Here is a 9146-nt window from a genome sequence, read left to right on the forward strand (position 1 = left end):
CAGTGTCCTACACACACTACAGTATACTACACTCACTAGAGTATACTACACTCACTACAGTATACTACACACTAGAGTATACTACACTCACTAGAGTTTACTACACTCACTAGAGTATACTACACTCACTACAGTATACTACACTCATTACAGTGTCCTACACTCACTACAGTATACTACACTCACTAGAGTATACTACACTCACTACAGTATACTACACACTACAGTATACTACACTCACTACAGTATACTACACACTACAGTATACTACACTCACTAGAGTATACTACACTCACTACAGTATACTACACTCACTACAGTATACTACACTCACTACAGTATACTACTCTCACTACAGTATACTACACTCACTAGAGTATACTACACTCACTACAGTATACTACACTCACTACAGTATACTACACTCACTACAGTATACTACACTCACTAGAGTATACTACACTCACTACAGTATACTACACACTACAGTATACTACACTCACTACAGTATACTACACTCACTACAGTATACTACACACTACAGTATACTACACACTACAGTATACTACACTCACTAGAGTATACTACACTCACTACAGTATACTACACTCACTACAGTATACTACACTCACTACAGTATACTACACTCACTAGAGTATTCTACACTCACTACAGTATACTACACTCACTACAGTATACTACACTCACTAGAGTATTCTACACTCACTACAGTATACTACACTCACTACAGTATACTACACACTACAGTATACTACACTCACTAGAGTATACTACACTTACACTCACATGGATGCCAAATGTACTAGACACCACAGGGTCAACATAGTAACACACAGTCATACCATTCACTGTGAACACATTTGCCATATTTTATTAAAGTACCGTTCAATTATTTTCTCTTCAAAATACCTTTCAATGCTAGTTTGATAACTTGTTTTGTTTCAACTCAAACTTTAACTCAAACATGGAGCCAATTGATGGAATTGAATCAAACCTACCACACCAAAGCATGTTTTTATTAACTAGGCCTACTGTCCACCCATGCACATTCATTCTGAAAACTACAAGCTTCTGCCTGTGTCCCTGTGTTAACAACAGATGGTGTGCGATCTCTAATGTTCAGGAAGTCTTGAGTTTTTTCTCGCCTGAGTTAAAATACCTCAGAATAAGCTGTAAACCACACTATTTCCCAAGAGAGTTTTCATCTATATTTTTTCATAGCTGTCTATTTACCGCCCCAAACCGATGCTGGCACTAAGACCACACTCAACGAGCTGTATAGCGCCATAAGCAAACAAGAAAATGCACATTCAGAAGCCGTGCTCCTAGTGGCCGGTCATTTTAATGCAGGGAAACTGAAATCTGTTTTACCTCATTTCTACCAGCATGTCACCTGTACAACTAGGGTTGACAAAATTATAGATCACCTTTACTCAAAACACAGAAATGCATACAAGACTCTCCCTCTTTCTCCATTTGGCAAATCTGACCATAACTCTATCCTACTGTTTCATGCTTACAAGTAAAAACTCAAACAGGAAGTACCAGTGTGAAGTGGCCCGATAAAGCGGATGCTAAACCACAGGACTGTTTCACTTGTACAGACTGGAATATGTTCTGGGATTCATCCGATAACATTCAGGATTTTACCACACCAGTCATCGGCTTCATTAAAATAAGTTTATCCCAACCAGAAGCCATGGATTACAGCCAACATCCACACTGAGCTAAAGGCTAGAGCGCCGCTTTCAAGGAGTGGGACACTAATCCGGACGCTTACAAGAAATCCCGCTACGATCTCCGACGAACCATCACACTGGCAAAGTGTCAATACAGGACTAAGATCGAATTGTACAGTACTATGCCAGCTCTGGCACTCGTTGTATATGGCAGAGCTAGCAAACTATCCCAGATTACAAAGGGAAACCCAGCTGTGAGCTGCCCAGTGACACGAGCGTACCAGACGAGCTATATGCCTTCTATGTTCGCTTCGAGGCAAGCAACACTGAACCATGCATTAGAGCACCAGCTGTTCAGTGATAATGCTCTCCGTAACCGATGTGAGCAAGACCTTTAAACAGGTTAACATTCAAAAGGCCGCAGGGCCAGACGGATTACCAAGACGTGTACTCCGAGCGTGCACTGATCAGCTGGCAAGTGTCGTCACTGACATTTTGAACCTCCCCCTGAACCAGTCTGTAATACCTACATGTTTCAAGCAGCCCACCATAGTCCCTGTGCCCAAAAATGCCAAGGTAACCTGTCTAAATGACTATCGTCCCAAAGCACTCACATCTGTATTCATGAAATGCTTTGAAAGGTTGGTCATGGCTCACATCAACACCATAATCACACTCACCCTGGACCCATTCCAATTCATATACTTCCCCAACAGATCCACGGATGACGCAATGTCATTTTTTTGTGCCTTTTTTTCACCCCAATTTTGATCTTGTCTCATCTCTGCAACTCCCCAACGGGCTCCAGAGGCGAAGGTCGAGTGTCCTCCGAAACATGTCCCACCAAACCGCGCTTCTTAACACCCGCCCGCTTAACGCTAAAACCAGCCGCACCAATGTGTCGGAGGAAACACCATTCAACCGACGACCAAGGTCAGCCTGCAGGTGCCCGGCCTGCCACAAAAAGTTGCTAGAGTGAAATTAGTTAAGTAAAGCCCCCGTGGCCAATTGTACGCTGCACTATGGGACTCCCGATCAAGGCCTGGGATCGAACCCAGGTCTGTGGTGACACCTCTAGCAGTGCCTTAGACCGTAGCCCCACTTGGCCCCAGATGATACAATCTCTATTGCACTCTTACACTATCCTTTCCCACCTGGACAAGAGGAACACCCATGTAAGAATGCTGTTGTTGACTACAGCTCAGCGTTCAACACCATAGTGCCCTCCAAGCTCATCACAAAGCTAAGGGCCCTGGCACAGAACACCTCCTTCTGAAACTGGACTTCCTGACGGGCTGCCCAGAGTCGGTGAGGGTAGGCAACAGCACATCCGCCACACTGACCCTCAACACAGGGGCCCTCAGGGGTGGGTGCTTAGTCCCCTCATTTACTCTGTTCACCCATGACTACGTGGCCGCGTATGACTCCAACACCATCATTAAGTTTGCCGACAACATGGCGGTGGTAGGCCTGATTACCAACGACGATGAGACAGCCTATAGGGAGGAGTTCAGAGACCTGGCAGTGTGGTGCCAGAACAACAACCTCTTGTGTATACTGTGCATTCAGAAAGTATTCCGACCCATTTCCTTTTTCCACATTTTGTTACGTAACAGCCTTATTCTAAAATTGATTAAATAAAACATTTTTCTCATCAGTCTACATGCAATACCCATAATGACAAAGTAAAAACAGGTTTTTGCTCATTTTTTCTAATTTATTAAAACCAGAAATACCTTATTTACAGAAGTATTCAGACCCTTTGCCATGACACTCGAAATTGAGCTCAGGTGCATCCTGTTTCCATTGATCATCCTTGAGATGTTTCTACAACTTGATTGGAGTCCACCTGTGGAACATTCAATTGATTGGACATGATTTGGAAAGGCACACACCTGTCTATATAAGGCCCCACAGTTGACAGTGCATGTCAGAGCAAAAACCAAGCCATAAGGTGGAAGGAATTGGCTGTAGAGCTCTGAGACAGGATTGTGTAAAGACACACATCTGGGGAAGGGTACCAAAAGATTTCTGCAGCATTGAAGATCCCCAAGAACACTCTGGCCTCCATCATTCTTAAATGTAAGAAGTTTGGAACCACCAAGACTTCCTAGAGCCGGCAGCCCCGCCAAACTGAGAAATCGGGGGAGAAGGGCCTTGGTCAGAGAGGTGACCAAGAACCCGATGGTCACTCTGACAGAGCTCCAGAGTTCCTCTGTGGAGATGGGAGAACCTTCCAGAAGGACAACCATCTCTGCAGCACTCCACCAATCAGGCATTTATGTTAGAGTGGCCAGACGGAAGCCACTCCTCAGTAAAAGGCACATGACAGCCTGACAGCCCGCTTGGAGTAGGCCAAAAGGCACCTAAAGGTCTCTCAGACCATGGTCTGATAAAACCAAGATTAAACTGTTTGGCCTGGATGCCAAGTGTCAATTCTCGAGGAAACCTGGTACCATCCCTACGGTGAAGCATGGTGGGGCGGCAGGGTAGCCTAGTGGTTAGAGTGTTGGACAAGATAACTGAAAGGTTGCTAGTTCAAATCCCCGAGTTGACAAGGTACAAATCTGTCGTTCTGCCCCTGAACAGGCAGTTAACCCACTGTTCCTAGGCTGTCATTGAAAATAAGATTTTTTTCTTAAACTGACTTTCAAAAAATGTTTTTAAATGGTGCTGGCAGCATCATGCTGTGGGGATGTTTTTCAGCGGCAGGGACTGGGAGACTCAGGATCGAGGCAAAGATGAACGGAGCAAAGTACAAAGAGCTCATTGATGACAACCTGCTCCAGAGTGCTCAGGACTTCTAAGCACAAAAACTCTAAGCACACAGCCAAGACAACGTGGGAGTGACAACACAGGAGTCCCTGATGTTCTTGAGTGGCCCATCCAGAGCCTGGACTTGAACCCGATCGAACATCACTGGAGAGACCTGAAAATAGCTGTGCCAAGCTTGTAGCATCATATCCAAAACAACTCAAGGCTGTAATCGCTGCCAAAGGTGCTTCAACAAAGTACTGAGTAAAGGGTCTGAATATTTATATAAATGTCATATTTCCGTTGTTTTTTTTTGTACATTTGGAAAAATGTACAAAACCCTGTTTTTGTTTTGTCATCATGTGGTATTGTGTGTAGATTGATGGGGGGGGGGGGGGGGGGGACAGTGTAATCCATTTTAGAATAAGGCTGTAAGGTAACAAAATGTGGAAAAATCAAGGGGTCTGAATACTTTCCGAATGCACTGTAGTCAAGTTATCATTACGCATTGTGAATTTATTATTACTTACAGTCTTATTACATCTTTTACTTTTCTATCATTTGTCTATTTTTTTGTTCTCTGTGTTGTTGGGAAGGGCCTTAAGTAAGCATTTCACTGTTACGTTTACACCTATTGTTTATGAAGCATGTGATGAATAAGAATAGGATTTTACTTGAATGAACCATTTAACTGTATGCTTAATGAGGGAGACACGCCCATGGTAAGAGGCCTAGCTTTTGCATGTACTGTATTACATAGGATCAAACAACGTTAAAATAGGAAAATGGTAAGGGGGCATTTCATTCAGTCATTTTTTTAAATAGTCAAGACCTGCAGTTTTTTATTTTGGGAGAGAGAAATGGACAGAAAGCTGTAGGAACAACTTTTTTCTCTCCACTTGGCATACTGCAGTGAAACCAAGTGTATCCAAATGAAACCGGCATTTTGATGGAACCACTAAATTACTGCTGTTGACATTTTTGGGGACAAAAGGCTTCGTCTTGCTGAGAGCAACGCTGCTCTTTCTCTCGCTGTAAAAACCTTTGAGCAAAAAAAATTGCCCTGTACACTCATTAGGCCAGCTTATAAATGTTACATTTTAGCTGACATTTTTTTAAATTAAAGGTTGTAGACATTTATGCAGGGTAGGGTGATTATTTATTCACCTTATGGTGCAAGACAGCTTGCTCAGTCCGGTTGCTCATTCGTTTGTCTTCAACATATGAACATTCAAACGCGCTAAAATTCCTGAATTTGACCCGTGACGTGTATCCGATAAAACATTTAAATGCAGTTGAGAACATACACATGGGAAAGTATTGAAACGTCAACGTCTCAATCAAAAAGTAGGTCTATAGGCTAGACCTATAGCCAATGGTTTGACTCGGGACACTACGCCTTTTACTTGTATAAATTAAAAGTTGAAATAAAACTCTAAACGAAGAGTAATAAGTCAGTAGCACTACATTTTCAAACTCCAAAACGAAACTAATTTCTCTAAGATAATGCATGTCGGATAGCTAGGTACGCAATGTGATAAATTGTCCTAAATGAATTCGCATGGAAAATTGCAAATTGATACAGGCTCTACCTGTTACTAACCCGTGCTAAGTGTATTTTGCAGTCAACACAGTGAGCTCGTCTTTTGTTTTGCGTAATGATTTAATCAGAACGTGCACACTCCTCAAGTAGAATTATAAAAGTATGATAATGATTATAATTATAATAATTGTCAGTAGTAAAGCTGTTGATACACTTTATTGTTAATGTGGAATGTATAATCGACATTTATTTTTATCTGGAATCTAAAAGTGTTAGGCTACAATGAAACATCTAAATATGAGATAATATAATCCAAACCAAATATTATTATCATAGCTAATAATAGTTATTATATGGTAACCTAATGATAGAGCATTATTTACGCTAAATTATCGCCAAAAACATTGACACCTTGCTCATAATTTTTATTCTTCACCCATTTAGGCTATTATTTTTAATAGACAATTATTCAGGCTAGACGCACGACCAGAACATTGTTGATACATTCATTAAATGTACATTGTATTGGGCCTAATATTAACGATCATTAATTCATAGCATTTTTATCCTTTAAAATATTACTATTACTATTAGAATTTGGCCTTGGACCATTGTTGTTATTATCACTGTTATAAACTGACACCTAATACTTCTATTTGTATTTGTAATGTTGGTAAAGTAGTCTCAAGCTGGCTGAAAAGACGGGGCTCATAATAAAAAAGTGTATGTGAACAGGTTGTACTCACTGTTTACGTGGTGTCTGTACCTCGCCTGGTTGGGTAGAAAGCTCTGTCCATTGATGATAAGTATTGAATCCAGGACTGGACTGGGGGATGTTTCGGGGAGCAGAAGTCGGATATCCGTCACTCGGAGCTCGATGGTTCTTCTCCGCGCTCTACTTGAGTGTGACAGCAAAGCAGCTTGACAGAGCGCAAGCGAGAGGACGATAGATACGGCAGATACAGGAAATACGCTCTGTGTGCTTGCTTGCGTGTTTGTTTGTGTGTGAAGGGGGTGGAGAGAGAGAGAGAGAGAGAGACCTCACTGTCGGAGCTCCTAGATTGAACCGCCTATAATGCGCTCGAGGGGATGGACGACAGGCAGCACAACTCAAGATTCCACGATTGTTCATTGATTCCTTGCTTTGCAGAGGATATGAAGTTATAATGTTTTTACTTTGCCTTTACTACCGGAGCCATAGATGGGCTCAACGAATAGTGGAAGCAGCAAGGTAACCACATATCGGACCGTTGGTTATGCTATAGATGATACGAGAGAGGGAGGTAACGGAGACTTCGTTTGACAGGGTGCGAGAGAGTAGGTATCAGATGCTATAACGATATAAAGGAGGAAGGATCAGAAGCTATTATACTGTGTATCCAGGCAACATCAGTCATTGGCCTTTGTAACGTTGCACATGGACGGCTTTCATGCTAATCAAAATTCAGCTCCTCCCTTTTGAGCAGGTAACCCAAACATATCTGGAAGGGCAACGATTGACACTGGCCGAGCACAACTCAAGATTCCACGATTGTTCATTGATTCCTTGCTTTGCAGAGGATATGAAGTTATAATGTTTTTACTTTGCCTTTACTACCGGAGCCATAGATGGGCTCAACGAATAGTGGAAGCAGCAAGGTAACCACATATCGGACCGTTGGTTATGCTATAGATGATACGAGAGAGGGAGGTAACGGAGACTTCGTTTGACAGGGTGCGAGAGAGTAGGTATCAGATGCTATAACGATATAAAGGAGGAAGGATCAGAAGCTATTATACTGTGTATCCAGGCAACATCAGTCATTGGCCTTTGTAACGTTGCACATGGACGGCTTTCATGCTAATCAAAATTCAGCTCCTCCCTTTTGAGCAGGTAACCCAAACATATCTGGAAGGGCAACGATTGACACTGGCCGATCGATCACAATATCGGGGAGCAATCTGTCTCCTCTCAATTGTGAACTTTCAAGAGATCATTCTGACACATTATGTAGACTACAGTCAAACGCTTAACCTGAATGTTCTGGTATTTAAACAGAACAAAGATTGATATCGTTTGACTTGTGCGTAACCGCGTTATAATGTCCTCCTCGACGTGCAATATATATGCTTACAACTCATGCAGTATTTAAGATGAAATGACTAACATAATTAAAATCAAATCCTATATCAAGACTATAGCAATCAAATGAGTGTCGTAAATGTAATGTTGGTTTCACTTACTTCCTGTTAACTAACCCGAGTCAGATAAAATGTTTTTCTAATCTTGTTGAGGAAAAAAGATGCGCGAGCAGTTAGTAAATTAGTGTAATCGAGAGAATGTATCTCATGGATTCTCACCACACACACACACACATCACCACACACACACACACACACACACACACACACACACACACACACACACACACACACACACACACACACACACACACACAAACTATAATATACTTAATTCACATGTATAGGGTATAGGCATATTCTATGCTGTATAGCCTGATAAAATAGTGTAACATTTTCACAAGACAGACCCAGGGCCTACATAAACGCCATGTGTTAAAAATATTTTGTTAATCGACTATAAAAACAGCGTTCTGAATGCCAACACGTTTATAGGCTTACAACTGATACCTAGATAGTCTATATATAAGGTGTTAGGCATCGGCGTACATAACGTCTGTACAAACGAACATTCCCTCTGTGTTGGTGGCATATTAAATGACTGTAGTAAATTGGTCGCGGCCACAGGTATTCTGTAACTAGGCCTAATGGCCTATAGTTTCTGTGAGTGCATGACATATATTATTTTCCTTTGACTTGTAAGTTTAAATAATATTTCATTATAACGTTGTTCACGTTGTTATGAAATATTCCACTTTTTGTCAGGGGCATAACACGTTTTGTAGTCAACAAAATTGCATATCAATAAAACATCCAAGCCAACATATCAAAATACCAAACATGCAGCAATGAATTACAGTCAAGACGTTCTACTGACGTCTACCATACGGTCAGTAGTTATAGGTCTACCATACGGTCAGTAGTTATAGGTCTACCATACGGTCAGTAGTTATAGGTCTACCATACGGTCAGTAGTTAAAGGTCTACCGTACGGTCTACCAATCGGTCAGTAGTTATAGGTCTACCAT

The 9146-nt window shown here is 41.7% G+C and overlaps 1 protein-coding gene across 1 annotated transcript in view; it reads right to left on the reverse strand.

Annotated features, from left to right (window-relative positions):
- LOC110511685 (DNA-binding protein SATB2) overlaps positions 1-7016 on the reverse strand; it is a 62543-nt gene extending 55527 nt beyond the window's left edge. The window contains exon 1 of the mRNA XM_036982438.2: positions 6744-7016. The gene's annotated coding sequence lies outside the window, so the exon portion shown is untranslated. The remainder of the gene's footprint in view (positions 1-6743) is intronic.
- Positions 7017-9146: the final 2130 nt, after the last annotated feature.

This window comes from Oncorhynchus mykiss, chromosome 18, assembly GCF_057628025.1.
Source record: "Oncorhynchus mykiss isolate SJ-2025 chromosome 18, ASM5762802v1, whole genome shotgun sequence".
Taxonomy (NCBI): Eukaryota; Metazoa; Chordata; class Actinopteri; order Salmoniformes; family Salmonidae; genus Oncorhynchus; species Oncorhynchus mykiss.